At 37.0% G+C, this 17,791-nt stretch overlaps 1 protein-coding gene across 4 annotated transcripts in view; it reads left to right on the top strand.

Annotated features, from left to right (window-relative positions):
- ATRNL1 (attractin like 1) overlaps nucleotides 1-17,791 on the top strand; it is an 805,870-nt gene that overhangs the window by 620,047 nt on the left and 168,032 nt on the right. The gene's annotated exons all lie outside the window — the stretch shown is intronic.

Below are 17,791 nucleotides of genomic sequence, written 5' to 3'. Positions count from 1 at the left end.
TATAAATATCTTGAGATGTGTATGAACTATGAAATATATTTTTGATAGCTAATAATTGATATGCCTTTTAAATGAATGCATGAGGCGATCCCCTGGAGAAGGAAATGGCAACCCACTCCAGTATTCTTGCCTGGGAAATCCCATGAACAGAGGAGCCTGGAGGGCTACCGTCCATGGAGTTGCAAAGAGCTGGACATGACTTAGCGACTAAACAGCAATCAGGTTCGTATAGCTGACATTTAATTCATTTTTACCGTGTGCCAGGTTCTGAAGTGAGATGTTGAAACCTTAATCCCCTGTGTGATGGTATTTGAAAGTGGAGCCTTTGGAAGCTGATTTAGTTGTGCGGTTGGAATGAATGGGATTAGTGTCCTTAAAAGAAGAGATAAGAAAGAGACCTTTCTCTCCACCCCATGAACCCCAGGAAGAAACTGACTCTCTGCATCAGAAGGAGGGTCCTCACTAAGAACCTGAGCATGCTGGAGCCTGATCTCAGACTTCCAGCCTCCAGAATGGAGAGAAACCAATGTCTGTTGTCTCAGCCATCCTGTCTATGGTATTCTGTGATAGCAACCTGAAATGACTAAGATGGTACATCACTTAATTGTCTTCTAAAATTCTTACAGGAACTAGTGCAGCATTACTTTAGAAAGGAGCAAAGCTCAGATTGTAGAGGTTAAAGAGCTTGTCCAAGACGCACAGTAACTAAAAGTTGTTCAATTCTTAACTACTTTCATGCACTATCTTTCAGACGTACTTGTCTTGGTTGATCTTTTGACTAACATCTTCCCAGGACACACACAATGCATGAATCCGTGCAGACCACAAACGCCAAAAGCACAGAAACCTGAAAATGAAAGCCGTGACTTTCTGTTGTGACACTGTGAAGCCGAGGTGGTTTTCCTCCCTCCTATATGTCACCCGAGTGGGAACACATTAAATTATAGCGCAGTCAACTTGAAAATATTATTAAATAGGCAAAGTATTTTCTGAGACTCCTTTGTTTTTATTGTTCAGTCACTAAGTCGCGTCCGACTCTGCAGCTCCATGAACTGCAGCATGCCAGGCTCCCCAGTCCTTCACTATCTCCCAAAGTTTGTTCAAACTCATGTCCATTGAGTAACGATGTCATCCAACCATCTCATCCTCTGCTGCCCTCTTCTCCTCCTGCCTTCAATCTTTCCCACCATCAAGGGCTTTTCCAATGAGTCAGCTCTTCGCATCAGGTGGCCCAAGTATTGGAGCTTCAGCATCAGTCCTTTCAATATATATAAAATAAACATACATTTGTTTATTTTAAGATTAGTTAAACAGTAGTGTAGTTTATAATAAAGCATAATTTACATTATGCTAATAAAGCATAGATTAAATCAAAAGAATAATTTACAAATTGTGTATTTGTTATATGTGTATGTTAGATGGAATTCAAAGCAGTATGCCCTCTAGGAAAATATGTGAAAATGTGGAGGTATTTTTCAAAGGGCTACACATCCAGTGCCCAAATATTCCCCGTCTCCCCAAGAATAGTAGAAGAGAATGCCCATTTGTTTACCAGCCTAAAAATCCAGTATGGCCTCTTTTACAGTCCTTAGTCTGTCCTGTTCCTAACTACAGGAAATCCTGCCCATCCCAGAAGAGGACATTATAAGGTTATTCTTGGATGTCTCACTCTCCTGTGAAAGCAAATTGTGTTGGTTTCAAGGTGCTGCCTTATTTTTTTTTTTAAGTGTCATGATTCTTTCTTCTCTAAATCTTACAGTTATCTACTTCCACAGGTCCATTTTGTCTCTTCTCACCATTTATGATTCTGTAAAATCATTTTCATAAATACATAAAACAATGGTTAGATCATTCAGAAATTCCTACAACTCATGTTTTAGCTCTTCTAAACCAAACATTTACCATTCATGATTTCTTTCCAGCTATTTCACTCCACTGATACACCACCTACTTGCCTCTGCTCTGCTAGAGGTGTGTTGAGAGAGTGCCAGGGAGTTTAGTTCTATCTACTAGAACAGAACCAAAAAGCAACTTTAACTTGACAGATTCCTGTTTTCTCCAGCTGCATGATGGGGAGGATACTTGGACACCCAGGTAGTCTGTGGCTTGAAGACATAGCCAGCATGTTTGTCTGTTAGAGACTTTTACAGACCTAGATTCTAAAAATCATCCCAATAATAACCTTATATTATGTAAGAAAAATCTACAATGGAATGGATTTTCACATTCAGAAATTATGTGCATTTTCCCAGCATGATATCCACTTACCTAACACTTTATGCCACATAAAACGATAAATTATCCAGTGTGATCTAAAACCATCAGAAACATTTAAAAGTTTTATAGTACAGTATTTTAAAGTTTACTAACCATTATATAAAATTAATAAGATAGTTTATACAGTTTCTTGCTTTATTGATTGTGGGTAATAACCTGTAGAAGGGAATATAGTAGAATGATGTGACTAACTGCCTTTAAAAGAAACGTATTTAAACTTGAGTCATTTTTTTTTTCAATGTCTCTCGTATTCTTTTCACTTCTGAAGTCTTAGAGAGGAGCAGTCAGATATTGAGTTGCTTTATTCACTAAAAATTTTCTGGAGACTTTCTTTAAGGGAAGATGTGGATTTTAATGCATAAATTTTTTAGACAGACTATTGAAGTTGAAATTTCATTTCAAGAGGCAGTCAGCTTTGTTTAACTCTATATTTTTAGTATCCAAAGTTACTGAACCAGATTTTGCTTTAATTAATAACTATAGGATGTGAGGCAGTTCCAGTACTGCTTTTTCTATTAACTTGCAATTTCCTGTAGGAAATTAATAAAGTGAAAGAGGGAGGTGGCCAGCAAGAGTAAATACATGCTACAGTTGCAAGTCACTAAAATTCATCAGAATAAATTAAGGTGCACAGTTTCTTTTTTTTTTTTTTTAATTCTCTGAAGTTTCTTAATTCTTAAGCAACTTTAACAAAGAAACCAAAGTGACAAAAATCTGAAAGTAGTCAAATTTAATATAAAATAGATTATTTAATTAACTGGTTAAGATACAGAAATGTGCTAAGCAGTGTGGCTCGCTGGTTAAGAAAATAGATTCTAGAAATACACTGTCTGAGTTTGAATTCTGTGTCTGCTCTTTACTAGCAGTGGGAATTTGGGCAACTTACTTAATCTTTTATATCTCTTTGTGTTTAAAATCAGGACCAAGATAAAACCTTTCTCATAGGGTTGATGTTTGAATTAAAAGAGTTAATATGTATAGTACTGGTACATAGGAAGTGCCACATTTGACTGCACTTGTTTTTTCTTCAATATTAATTTGTTGAATATCTTTTCATTAGCTATCTCTTCCCATAACCATTGAAACCAAATCTTTGGAAGAGAAATTTAAGTTTATAAAATAAACTCCCAAATTTTATTTAGTTTTTGAGTCTTTCACATTAATTTGCTTACTTTTTAAGTGATTTGCCTGGGAATCCAATTGGAACCCCTGATTGTACGTTTTTTAAAACATACTTTTAAGTCAGTCCTATGAGTACAAAATCCAAGTGTCTGATAATACGGGGGAGTAAAAAGATCCCTCTTGCTGAGAGTCCAGAAAATTCTTGAAAAAACATTTGGAAGAATACTAGAAGGCAACGGCACCCCACTCCAGTACTCTTGCCTGGAAACTCCCATGGACGGAGGAGCCTGGTAGGCTGCAGTCCATGGGGTCACGACGAGTCCGACAGGACTGAGCAACTTCCCTTTCACTTTTCACTTTCATGCATTGGAGGAGGAAATGGCAACCCACTCCAGTGTTCTTGCCTGGAGAATCCCAGGGACGGGGGAGCCTGGTGGGCTGCCATCTGTGGGGCCGCACAGAGTCAGACACGACTGAAGCGACTTAGCAGCAGCAGCAGCAAGAGTTAATCAGGATACCCAAAGAAACACAGCGGCTGGTACCTTTAATTACCAACATTTAGATCTGCAACTTGGGCTTCCTTGATGGCTCAAAGGTAAAGAATCTACAAAGCAGAAGACTCAGGACACCAGAATTAAATCCCTGGGTCTAGAAGATCCCCTAGAGCAGGGCTTGGCAACCCACTCCAGTATTCTTGCCTGGAGAATCCCATGGACAGAGGGGCCTGGCGGGCTGCAGTTGATTGAACTCACAGATCTGCAACTCAGCCACGCTGGGAACGGCAGCAGGCTTTCAGAGCGTGGTTGCCTTTTCACACTTGTGGCTATCCTCATCCTACAATCAACATGTCTTGCAATTTAAATAAAGACATTGTCAAATGTAGAATTAAGATGTATGCCGCTTTGACTGTATTGTTTCTCTAGTTAGCAGCACTAACAAATTTTAGTTGTGGCTTTGTTTGTACTGCAGGCTTCGCTTGTGGCTCAGCTGGTAAAGAATCTACCTGCAATGCAGGAGACCTGGGTTTGATCGCTGGGTTGGGAAGATCCCCTGGAGACGGGATCCTGAAAAAGATCCCCTGGAGAAGGCTACCCACTCCAGTATTCTGGCCTGGAGAATTCTGTGGACTGTATAGTCCATGGGATCACAAAGAGCTGGATCACGAATGAGCCACTTTGACTTCACTTGTTTGTACTGCATGGAAATGTGTAGTCAGTGACATACCTGAAATAGCTTCTTGTTCTTTTTTGGCGTGTGCTTATGTGTTCAGCTGGGTGTGTCTGATTACTGGGATTGCCTTTTAAAGTTGCTTTTAATTTCTCAAGTTAATTAAGGGCCCCTAGTTTTGAGACGTTTCTTCCTAGGATGGAGGAAAGTTGAAGGGATAATACCTTTTATCATTCCACCTAGTATAATTTATCTTTGCTATATGAATTATTAAGCTATTACATTTTATTAACTAATAATTATGAGTGACAAACAAATGTTAATAAAATGGCTAAAATATATATGCTAATACTTTCATCCTTGTGTTTTTTTTTTCCCCTAGCACTAGTTTAAGTGGACTACAATGGAGAAGGTTATTGTATGGAAAATGTTGCTAATATGTTGTTTTTCAGCCTTAAGATGACATTTGCAACATTTTCAAAATGGTATCTTTTTTGGTGTAGCACACTTAAACCAGTACTAGGAAGAAATTTTTCTTTATCACTGTAAGTAAATAGAATTCTTTAGTATAGTATTTAATAATTTATCTATTCATCAGTTTATGAACTTTTGTCTTGTTTCCAGTTTAAAGCTATCATGAGTAAAGCTCCTGTGAACATTTATGTAAAGATATTTTTTGTGGACACATATTGTTATTTCTCTTGGTAAATGCCTAAGAGTAGATTGTGTGATAAATAGATGTCTTTGTGAAGAACTGTCAAACTGTCTTTGAAGAGGCTACACTGCTACACGTTCTCATCAGAAGTCTTTGTAAGTTACAATTACTCCACATCCAACACTGGGTATAGTAACATTTTTTACGTTTAGAAATTCTATTGGTCATCTTATCATAGGTTCATTTTGTAGCTCCCTGATGTTGAGCATCTTTTCATTTGTTTATTGACCATTTATATAACTTCTGTGATGAAGTGTCTGCTCCAGTTTTTTTGCCCAATTTTAATTGGCTTGTTTTCTTGCTATTAAGTTGTAAGAATTATGAGATTAAAAATACATTTTGGACACAAGTATTTTGTCCTATATGTGTTCTGCCAATATTTCCTCCCAGCTTGCCCTTTGCTCTTCTTAAAGGTGTCTTTTGAAGAACAAATGTCCTTTAGATAATGCTCAATTTATTTAATTTTTTTCCTTTATGGATTATGCTTTTGGTTTCAAATTTAAGAAATGTCTGCGTAAGTCAAGGTCACAAAAGGTTTCATGCAAAAGTTTTATGCTTTAGCACTTAGATTCAGCTCTATCCTGCACTTTGAGGTTTTGTTAGTTTTTCTTCTTTGCTTTTTGCCTGATATAGTGTGAGGTGTGGGCTTAAGTTCTTTATATTAATATGGATATCTAATTTGCTCCAGCACTTTCCTTGCCCTATTTGTATTACCTCAGCTGTTTTGTTGCAAATCAATTGACCATATATGTATGTTTCTATTTATTGGCTCTATTTGGTTCTATTGATGTATATGTCTATCCTTATACCAATCCCACAAATAGTGTGAATCTTACAATGGTGAATCTTCTCTTTAAATATATTTTGGCTATTTTGGGATTTTTTGAAATTCCATGTAAATTTTAGAATCAACTTTTCATTTTTTAAAAAAGAAAAAAATGAAAAACCCTAGCTAAGTATTGAATGGAGTTGGGCTGACTCTATGGATCAATATGGGGGAAACTGCTATGTTAACAGTCTTGTTTCTTCTGATCTATATATATGACAGGATCTCTCTATTTAGGTTCTCTTTAACTCCTCTCAGCAATCTGTTGTGGTGAAATAGTTTATTAAATTTGTATTTTTCACTTTTTATGCTATTGTAAATGGTACTTTTTTGTTTTAATTTCTATTGTTTCTGGCCACTGAATACTTAAATATAGTCAAATTTTGCCTATTTAACCCTTTATCTTGTGATCTCTCTAAACTCAAGTTATTTATTTGAATAGAATTTTTCATGGATTCTTTAAGATTTTCTATGTAGAAAATCGTGTCATCTGCAAATTAACAGTTTTAATTCTTCTTTTCCCATTTGTATGTCTATTAATTCTTTTACTTACCTTGTTGCATTGGCTAGGACTTCTAATACACTATTGTATTAAAATGTTGTCAACTAGCATTATTGCTTTATTGCTATATTAAGAAGAAAAATTTGGTCTTTTACCATTAAAAATAGTGTTAAATTTAGGTTTTTCTAAAAGTTTCTGTACTGGATGTAAGAAATTTCCTTCTAAGGTTGCTAAGAATTTTTGTCAGGATTGGATGCTGACTTTTGACAATGTTTTTCTGCACTTTCAAAGATCATCTCATGGTTTTACCTTTTTAGTTTGTTGATATTGTAAATTAAGTTGATTGATTTTCCAGTGTCAAACTGACAATTGTGTTTTGCAAATTAATTTCACTTGATAATGTCATTTTTTTCATTTTTTTACATATAGCTGAATTCAACTTGCTGTTTTTAAAGGTTTTTATTTTACCTCTATGTTCATTAGGTTACACTGGTTTGTAATTTTGATTATTTGCTGGTTGTTATGCAACTTTGATATCTAAGTAATGCTACCTTCATAAAATGGGTGGGAACATGTTACCTTACCATCTCTTTTCTTGATGAGTTTATACAGAATTGGTATTATATAATGCTCAATGTTTGCTATTAATAGAAATCACTAAGTAAAGAAGTAAAGCCGTCTAGTCCCTGGGTTTGTGGGATGGCGCAGGTAAGGTAGGGGGGCAGGTTTAAGAAATCCTTTAGTAGATTATTGGAGAAGGGAATGGCAACCCACTCCAGTATTCTTGCCTGGAGAATTCCATGGACAGAAGAGCCTGGCAGGCTATAGGCCAAGGAATCACAAAGAGTCAGACACAGCTGAGCACTAACACACTTTCAGTTCAGTTAAGTTCAGTCACTGAGTCGTGTCCGACTCTTTGCACCCCATGAACTGCAGCACGCCAGGCCTCCCTGTCCATCACCAACTCCCGGAGCTCACCCAAACTCACGTCCATCGAGTCAGTGATGCCATCCAGCCATCTCATCCTCTGTCGTCCCCTTCTCCTCCTGCCCCCAATCCCTCCCAGCATCAGAGTCTCTTCCAATGAGTCAACTCTTCGCATGAGGTGGCCAAAGTACTGGAGTTTCAGCTTTAGCATCATTCCTTCCAAACAACACCCAGGACTGATCTCCTTTAGAATGGACTGGCTGGATCTCCTTGCAGTCCAAGGGACTCTCAAGAGTCTTCTCCAGCACCACAGTTCAAAAGCATCAATTCTTCGGCACTCAGCTTTCTTCACAATCCAACTATCACATCCATACATGACTACTGGAAAAACCATAGCCTTGACTAGACAGACCTTTGTTGGCAAAGTAAGGTCTCCGCTTTTTAATATGCTATCTAGGTTGGTCATAACTTTCCTTCCAAGGAGTAAGCGTCTTTTAATTTCATGGCTGCAGTCACCATCTGCAGTGATTTTGGAGCCCAGAAAAATAAAGTCTGACACTGTTTCCACTGTTTCCCCATCTGCTTCCCATAACGTGATGGGACCAAATGCCATGATCTTCGTTTTCTGAATGTTGAGCTTTAAGCCAACTTTTTCACTCTCCTCTTTCACTTTCATCAAGAGGCTTTTGAGTTCCTCTTCACTTTCTGCCATAAGGGTGGTGTCATCTGCATATCTGAGGTTATTTATATTTCTTCAGGCAATCTTGATTCCAGCATGTGTTTCTTCCAGTCCAGCGTTTCTCATGATGTACTCTGCATAGAAGTTAAATAAGCAGGGTGACAATATACAGCCTTGACGTACTCCTTTTCCTATTTGGAACCAGTCTGTTGTTCCATGTCCAGTTCTAATTGTTGCTTCCTGACCTGCATATAGGTTTCTCAAGAGGCAGGTCAGGTGGTCTGGTATTCCCATCTCTTGAAGAATTTTCCACAGTTTATTGTCATCTACACAGTCAAAGGCTTTGGCATAGTCAATAAAACAGCAATAGATGTTTTTCTGGAACTCTCTTGCTTTTTTGATGATCCAGCACTTTAGTAGACTGTATTTCTTTAAAGGCTGTTCTTTTTGAGTACATTTTAGTGTTTGTGTTTTCTCAGGAATTAGTCATTTTATCTAAGTTGTCAAATCAATTGGGATGCTTTTATTATCTTTTCAATGTTGTCTTATTATTTTTTAATATTTGTAGTATCATAGTGATGTTTTCTCTTTCATTTCTGATCTATGTCTTTTTCTCAATCAGTCTGGCTAGAGATTTATCAAATTTATTGATATTTTTGAAGAAACAACTTTTGGTTTTACATATTTTTTCTTTTATTTTTATTTTGTATGTAATTGATACTCATATCTTTGTTGTTTCTATTTGTTTGAGTTTAATTTACTGTTTATTTCCTAGTGTCTTAAAAGGGGAGCTGGGATTACTGATTTGAACCTTTCTCTTTTCTTAGTATAAGGGTATAAAGATATAAAGTTCCCCTTATATTCCTTTAGCTACATTGCACAGATTTTAATATGTTGTATTTTCGTTTTCATTCAGTTCAAAGCATTTTCCAGTTTTCATTGTGAATTCTTTGATTCTTGGGTTCTTTAAAAGCATGTTGTTGAATTTCAAAATATTTGAGAATTTTCCAGATAACTTTCTGTGATTTATTTCTAGTTTAACACTGTTGTGTCCAGATAATATTTTTATATGTTTTCCATCCTTTGAACTTTGTTTGGGTATCTTTTAAGGCTCATATATGATCTGTTTTGGTGAATGATCCATGTACACTTAAATAGAATGTATATTCTGTTCTTTTGTAGAGTTCTAGAATTGCCAGTGAGGTCAGTTTTATTGATAATATTATTCAAGTCTTCTACATCCTTAATTCTGTATTCTTACTGATCTGGCCTTAGTTTTATGGTCTTATTGAAAGAGAAGTGTTTATATATCCAGCTATAATTGTGGTCTTGTGGAATCCTTTTTTAAGTTCTATCAGTTTATACTTCATGTATTTTAAAGCTGTTTTGTTACTTGTGTACACATTTAGGATTATTTTGTTGTGTTGATGAATTGACTTATTTATCACTTTATAATGTCCTTCCTTTTTCCTGGTAATGGTTTTTTAATTTGATATTTACTTTTTCTTCTATTTATATATCCACTCCAGCTTCCTTTTAACTGGTGTTTGGAATATGACAATTCTGTCTTTTAATTTGTATATTTAGACCACTTACATTTAATGTAATAATCAATATAGTTGGATTAAAATCTATTATATTGTTTGTTTACAAGGTCCTTTTATGGGCTTTGCCTTACCTTTGTAGTATCATACTTGTTTCATAACATTTCTTCTACTCTACATATGGACATTATAAGCTTATTCTAATTCCTTCAACGGGGCACATTTTCGCAGCCTCCTGATATTTTCACAGGTTCTTCTCTCTGCCTTTTTTCTCTCTGCTCTGTCTTCCTCTGTTTCTCAGTGTCACTTGACTAATTCTTGCTCATCCTTTTTGCCACAGTAATGATTATATTCCACTAGGGAGCTTTTCGTATAGATCAGGTACCTTGCCTTACCTTTGCTTCACCTACACTAGTTTGTCTTATTAACACTGATTATTTAATTAAAGCTCTGTGTAGAAGGAATAGACTAGAGGGCCAATAAAGATGTCTTTCTCTGAAAAAAGAGAGCCCTTCAGACAGATTGCACTGTGTCACTCCCGGAATCTCTTTTTGAAGTGCCACTACACATTCTTTTACCCATCCTCCCTGAGATCATCTCAATAAAAATATTGAGAGTCCCCTGACATCTCTGCAGGGACATATTTCCCTTACATATTCCCTGGTGGCTCAAAATGTAAATATCTGCCTGCAGCATAGGACACGTGGGTTCGATCGCTGAGTCAGTAAGATGCCCTTGGAGAAAGGAATGGCTACCCACTCTAGTATTCTGACCTGGAGAACTCCATGGATAGAGGAACCTGGCAGACTACAGTCCATGGGGTCGCAAAGAGTTGGACATGACTGAGTGGCTAGCACTTTCATATAATCTGTTTAACCACAATATAGTTTGGCATTTTTGTCTTGTTATTTTTCAGAGAGTAAGACCCAAAAAAGGCTCTCTCTCAGATAATTTCTATTTTTATCAAACAAAAAAAAATCACATGTATATGTTTAGAAAACTAAAGCTGAGTTGTTGAAAATTCAGTGCTATTGTTTTTCAGTAATGGTAATATGAATCATATTACTGGCAGAGTATCAAAATCTGATTTTATGCTATTGCAATAGGATGGCTGCTGACTGTGCTTGGTACCCTTATGAAACAGGATTCTTTCTACATGAGATTATCACAAAAATTTTAAGTAACCTTTTCTAAATTTCTTTTTAAAGTTTCCACAACAAAATTCATCACCATTAGGATATCCAAATAGCAGCAACTGTAAATGGTACTAAATAATAAATAGATGTCTAGTTTTTAAAAATCCTTATAAGACAAATTACAGTAATAGGTCTTGATGAGAAATGTGGTTTATCTATTTATAGAAAACATAATTATAGCAGACATTTTCAAGTATATTTTTTCTTACTCCCTTAATTAATTTTAATCAGACATTCTTAGAACATCTTGTACCTACAAAAAATGTTCTTTGACAACCAACTACAGTCTGAAAAGGAGAATCTTATTAGAGTTCTTTTTCATTTGAACCATAGTGGTGAATTTCATTTTCATTATCCTAGTGGTGGAAGCTACAGTATGTATTGTTTTTTGGGAAAATGAGAAAATGATATCTGATTTTTAAAAAAGCAACCTTAATAAAATAGGTCAAAAGCCAGTTCAGTCTCTGAATATCACATAAAGGTAAGATCAGGTAACTGAATAAACTAATTCAGCCTTCTGATTTCTCAGAACTTGTCATTGACTGAAGATCAGAATATTATAGTGGTTCCTTTTTTAATGAAAAATATTATATGCTTATTTTTATCATTTTGATTGTTTTAATCTTCCCAGTGCATGAGTGCTTACTCGCTTCAGTCATGTCAGATTCTGCAACTGTGTGGACCATAGCCCACTAGACTCCTCTGTCCATGGGATTTTCCAGACAAGAATACTAGAATGAGTTGCCATGCCCTCCTCCAAGGGATCTTCCTGACCCAGGGATAGGACGCATGACTTCTGCATCTCCTGCATTGCAGGGAGATTCCCAGGGGGAATGTCAGTCTACCCACTAGATCTTATTAAAATAAAAAAATAGAGTCTAATCATTTAAAATAAATTCCTAATTTGCAGGAAGCATTCCAGAGACATATATAACAGTAAGCTATCAGTCACACAGAGAGAGAGAGAGAGAGAGAGAGAAGTGTTACAAAGAACAAGTGGGCAGCTGGCCTCGGCAGTCTGAACGTTGTCTTCCTCCTTTGGGATTATGCAATGTTCTGTGACATGCCTTTGAATTGCTACAGAACATTAACCCTCAGGGCTCGGAAATGGCCTTAGCCAAGAGAGTCAGGCAGAAGAAAGAAAGATTGAGGCAGCTCTGGTATGGTTATAGGAGAAAGCACTCTTAATTTTCATAGTGCCTCTCTTACGGTCTAGCTTGTAAGAAAGCACATAGGAAGTAGCCATGAGACCTGGGTGTGAGTTGAACCTCTATATGTCTATTAGATATAAAATCTGAAATGAGTTGTCAAGCCTCTGTGGGCCTCAGTTTCTTCATCTGTTAAAAATGATAGTAGTATCGACCTCACAGAATTATTGTGTTATCTAAATTCTGTAGGTACCTGGGAAAAACCTTTCTCACAAAGCAAAGCATGATACATATCAGTTACTGCTCACATACACCATTGGGGTAGAAGGAAATCTGAGAGGCACGTTTGCAGAGGCACATACCTGCCTGCATAATGCATGTATGAATAGGTGGCAGCCATTCAGCAGATGAGCACACAAACATTAAAAATTCAGACCCTCGCTCATTCCTGTTGTAGTTCCTAAAAGCCAGTCCATTTCAAGACTTCTCTCACACTCATCTTATTCACACTTTAACTTGAGTATAATATGATAAAGACTAAGAATGGGTGCTGAGAATGTGTACTAAATTGTGAGAACCTGCACTGTAGAAAAATAAGAGTTTTATTATTTGAAAGTAATAAAATTAGTCTGTTCATGAATTTGAATTTTATTTCAAGTACCTAAAAATGAAGTTGCTGTTGAGTTTCACCACCAACATGTCTAGTTGTTTTTTTAAATTATGTTTTCTTCAGTGCTTCTCTTAAATCACAGATTAAGTGAAGCTTGACAAATGTCCAAAAAGACTAACTTCACTGTAAATTAGCCTCCCTTCTTTAGATCAGTGTTAGTGGCCTGTCTTTAAGTGGAGGTTGATTTAAGAATGGAAAATTTTTTCCCTTTAACTTTGTCTCCTTATCAAGCAGGATTTAACAAAACAAAACAATAGAAATAAGTACAAATGTGTGCACAGAATCAGTGGAAGTAGCGAGAGGAGCCTCTAGACTCAAATTTATAAAGGCTAGAACATAAGAATGTGGGGGGACTCTGAATAGATGTATATTTTATCTTCTCAATGATTTCCTGCCTTGTAATTCTTTAAAAAAATTATATTTCAATCTCAGATTGCTGGGTAAGAGAGAGAATAAATAGGAAGCCAAGCTGATTGTATGAACTTTCAGTACTGTTCCACGTAAGCATGCGGTATGTGGCTAATTATGTTCTCCGGGAACACTCTCTAGAAATGGGTTCAGTGAATTACAGTCTTGGGGCTAAACAAGATAATTTTAAGTAAAACGAAATCCCTCTTCAATGTGACAGTAGAAAATAAGAAACATTCACATTACCACGAAACTCCACTGAGCACAAAACTTTAATCACTTCACATCTAGCTCTGTCTACCTGCCAAATTGCTGGAATTCTTTGTGTCTGCTGTCACAGGGTATGATCTGCCAACTGCAGCTTCTCACAATCTGCCAGTTTGTTCTATAAGGGACCCCTGGCTACTATGCATCACCAAGTTCTTTGGGCTCTTGCCCAGCATGAGTGACACTGAACAGTGGGAAACCCAGTTGACCATGGTGAAAGGTTAAGGATGAGATGTACCTACTTATAATGTTCCATGTCTTTTCATTCCTGAGTGCAATTCCCCTGTATGAATATACTACAGATTTGTTTATCTATTCGCTTGGGTTACATCCAGTTTGGGGATGTTACAACAGATACTTTGAAAATTTATATACAAGTTTGTGTGAATATAAATTTTCATTCTCGAGGATAAATCCCAAGAGAGGAATTGCTGAATCCTAAATTAAGTTTGTGTGTGTATGCTCAGTTTCTCAGTCGTGTCTGACTCTTTGCAATCCTGTCTATCCATGGGGTTCTTCAGGCAAGAATACTGGACTGTGTTGCCATTTCCTCCTCCAGGGGACCTTCCCAACCCAGGGATCGAACCCATGTCTCTTGTGTTTCTGACATTGGCAGGCAGATTCTTTACCATTGTGCCACAAGGGTTGGGAAAATACCCTGGAGGAGGAAATGGTAACCTGGCAGGTTACAGTCCATGAGGTCGCAGAGTCGGATACAGCTGAGCAACTGAGCACATGCGTGTGCACACACATACACGTTAGGTATATGTTAAACTTTAAAAAAAATTTTTTTTAATTTTATTTAATTTTCAAACTTTACATAATTGTATCAGTATTGCCAAATATCAAAATGAATCCACCACAGGTATACATGTGCTCCCCACCCTGAACCCTAAAAAATTTGACAAAGTATCTTCCATAGTGGCTGTGCCATTTTATACAGTCACCAGCCATATTGGAGAGTTCAATTTGCTTCACATCTTTGTCAGCACACTGCATTGTTAATATTTTTTTTCGAATTTCTCATAATAAACATGTAGTGGTGAACAACAACAAAATAAGAGTGAGATGTATTATAATTCATTCATTCATTCAACACATACTTAGTGAACAGCTACTGTGTGCCAGACACTTGGGCACACACTGTAAGGATTTGTACTTGAAATCTAAAAAGGTAAAATACTTAGAAGCAGAGAGTTGGATGCTGTTACCAGGAATGGTGAGATAGGGACAGTTAGGGGTGGATGGTGATCAGAGGCACAAAGTTGCAGTTATGTAGCATCAATAAGCTGAGAGACATAATATACAACCTGATGAATACAGTTCCAGGGTCAGGAAGATCCCCTGGAGAAGGAAATGGCAACCCACTCCTGTATTCTTGCCTGGAGAATCCCATGGACAGAGGGAGTGGCAGGCTATGTCCGTGGGGTCCCAGGAGTCGGGCATGACTTAGCGACTAAACCACCAGCACCAGTAGTAATCATTTCATTGTATTGAACAGTTTGCTAAGAGAGCAGATTTCAGGTGCTATCACCACACACAAAAAGTGATAACTGTGTGGAGATGATGATAAACTTGACCCCAGTAATCATTTCCCTTCCCTAATGGCTCAGTCAGTAAATAATCCTGAAATGCAGGAGACCACCTGCAATGTAGGAGACCCAGGTTCTATCCCCGGGTCAGGAAGATCCCCTGGAGAAGGAAATGGCAACCCACTCCTGTATTCTTGCCTGGAGAATCCCATGGACAGAAGGGAGTGGCAGGCTATGTCCGTGGGGTCCCAGGAGTTGGGCATGACTTAGCGACTAAACCACCAGCACCAGTAGTAATCATTTCATCGTGTTAAAGTTCCTCAAAACACCATGCTGTACACCTTAAATATATATAGTTTTATTTAAAATAAACAAGCAAATAAATGAATATTTCAAGTCCAGATATTTCTGGTGTAATGCCTTAATGCCTGTTCCCTTTCATCTGTGTAATATACCTTCACCGTGGAGGAAGAAAATCCATAACTCTGATACATAACATACCTCTCAAGTCTCTCTCAACAGTTGGAATAAAATCATGTCTAGATTTGCCCGTGGGTTATAGCAGGTATTCTCCAAATAATATTTGTCTATTTCAAATAGAAACTGTTTTCCTTTACATAACTTTTCCTTTTCTTACTGTGCTGCTGGTTAATTTGCAAGGAAATTGCTTCTCTAAACACAAATCCCAGGCCAGATTGGAAATAACGCGCTCGGAGTCCATTTTTAGGTATTATGTATCATCCCACTTCCCCTTCAGAATCAGAAACAGGCATCTGCATGTTTACTTCTACAAATTTGGCCCCAGAGTCAACGGAGCACAGAAGGCCTCTACAGACGTCTTTAAAGCCAAGAATTTAAGCTCTACCTCCTGGTCTACTTTAAATAACGAAGAATATAGGTTTTTTTTTTCCTTGACCTTTGAATTGGGGAGCAAATCTGATTATGCTGGACTACTATTATTTTTAAAATCTCGGGAAAAATTATGAAATTATTTATGAGGCAATAATGAATGTGATTTAGATTCTTAATGTGGATTTCATGAGACTAAATTATCTGAGGGCCTCCAGCACCTGAAACATCATCATTTGTTTGTTTAAGCAGCGTTTATTGAGCATTAAGTATAAAATATAACACTCAGGCAAAAATCCAGTGAGACACGGCTTTTGACCTTAAAGTTATATATGATCTAATAAAGACAGACATGTACATATATGATCGAAGAATATAAAAAAAGAGTGAGCCACATGCGTACACCTAATCATAAATTCTTACAAGTGATTGTGTTGAAGTAGACCTTATTAATAGTTTTCTTTCTTATACCATTTGTATTTAGGAAAATAAAACCACCTCCTATACAAGAAGGAAACAACTGTCAAGCTATTTCATGAGCTGAATTAGCACTTAGCATTAAATGTCTAAGCTACACCATAAAAGTGGGGGGTTTGCTTTGTTTTGCTTTTTAACTGAGAGATATTTAGCCCTATAAAATAGGCTACTTCCCCAAATACCAAATTTTAGTATATGGCTTGGCCTTTATGTTGCATTGTTTCTCGTTTTAATGTGCAGCCACCCAAACTTGAAGCTATTATGGCTTCAGCTGAAAATTCTAGATGTCATTAGCCAGTGTTTCATCATCAGGGAAAGACTATTTTACAACAGAATTCCCCAACAAAACTTATCCTCTCTCACCAGCACCCATTCTCCACTCCCTTTCTTTTAGCTGCTCCGTTAGTCGGTGCAAATTGCATTTCACTTTATTGCTTTCCAGGGCTTCTAAGTGCTTGTTTAGAAACAAATGTTCTTAAGTCCAAGCTGAAGTCCAGGATCTATTTGATGTAATTTTTTGACAATCAGCCAGTCCTTTGCTCAGTAATTTCAGTTTCTGTCAGTAAGAACCAGAACATGGAATTGCTGAAGCTTTAAGGAGTTGGAGTCTATGCGGTCCATGAAGGCACATCATAAGCTGGTCAAACTCTTCCTAAACTGTTTCTGGTTAGGCAGTATTGCTTTTTGCTTAAGAATTTTCAAGTGACTATTCAAGATTTTAAAAGAATTCAGCATTATATTGATGGACTCATGCCATCTAAAAATTTTTTACTACTGTCATTATAACTATCTTATTCTGCATTATATTTTCATATCAGTCTAGCAGTCAGCAAGTGATTAATATAATAAAACTCCATACTAGTTAAAGGAACTGTTGTCAAAGAAAGGCTTATTGTCTAGAAACTGTGCGTTTACGCTTCTCTCCCTAATAGTTCTTTATACGTCTAATAGTTTCAAAGCCAGTGATATGTATTAGGTGTCCTTCCATCCAGTACTTAGATGGTTCTTCCCCCACATGGCCTAATTCCCTAACTGGTGAGTCTGGTAGACGTTTTGCAGTCCTTGTCCTACTGGACTTGACTGAAGCATGTTTTGCTATTGGTTAGTGCTCTCTTAAGTCTCTCACAAATACATCTTAAATACCATTCTAGTCATTGGGAAGACAAAGTGAACAAGATAACCATGGTCGTTTCCCAGACAGAGATTATTGCCCAGTGAAGAATTCAAAGCAAACAGGCAATTACAGAAAACAAAACTCTCTCCCCTTTAATTTTATGACTTTATTCAAGCAAGAGTTTATTTTCTTTCTGAGTCATTTTCATCACAATATCTTTTGCTGGCTGCTCTTTGTGTTAAATATTGCTGTTCCTCGGACTTCCTGTCTAGGCCCTTTTTCTGCTCTACCCGTTCCCTGTAGGTGATCTCACCAGACCTCATCCACCTTTGATGTGCCTGTGATGACAACTTTCTTGATCTGAAAACCCA

The sequence above is a fragment of the Bos indicus x Bos taurus genome, chromosome 26 (assembly GCF_003369695.1).
Source record: "Bos indicus x Bos taurus breed Angus x Brahman F1 hybrid chromosome 26, Bos_hybrid_MaternalHap_v2.0, whole genome shotgun sequence".
In the NCBI taxonomy this organism is placed as follows: domain Eukaryota; kingdom Metazoa; phylum Chordata; class Mammalia; order Artiodactyla; family Bovidae; genus Bos; species Bos indicus x Bos taurus.
This window is presented reverse-complemented; position numbering and strand designations above follow the sequence as displayed.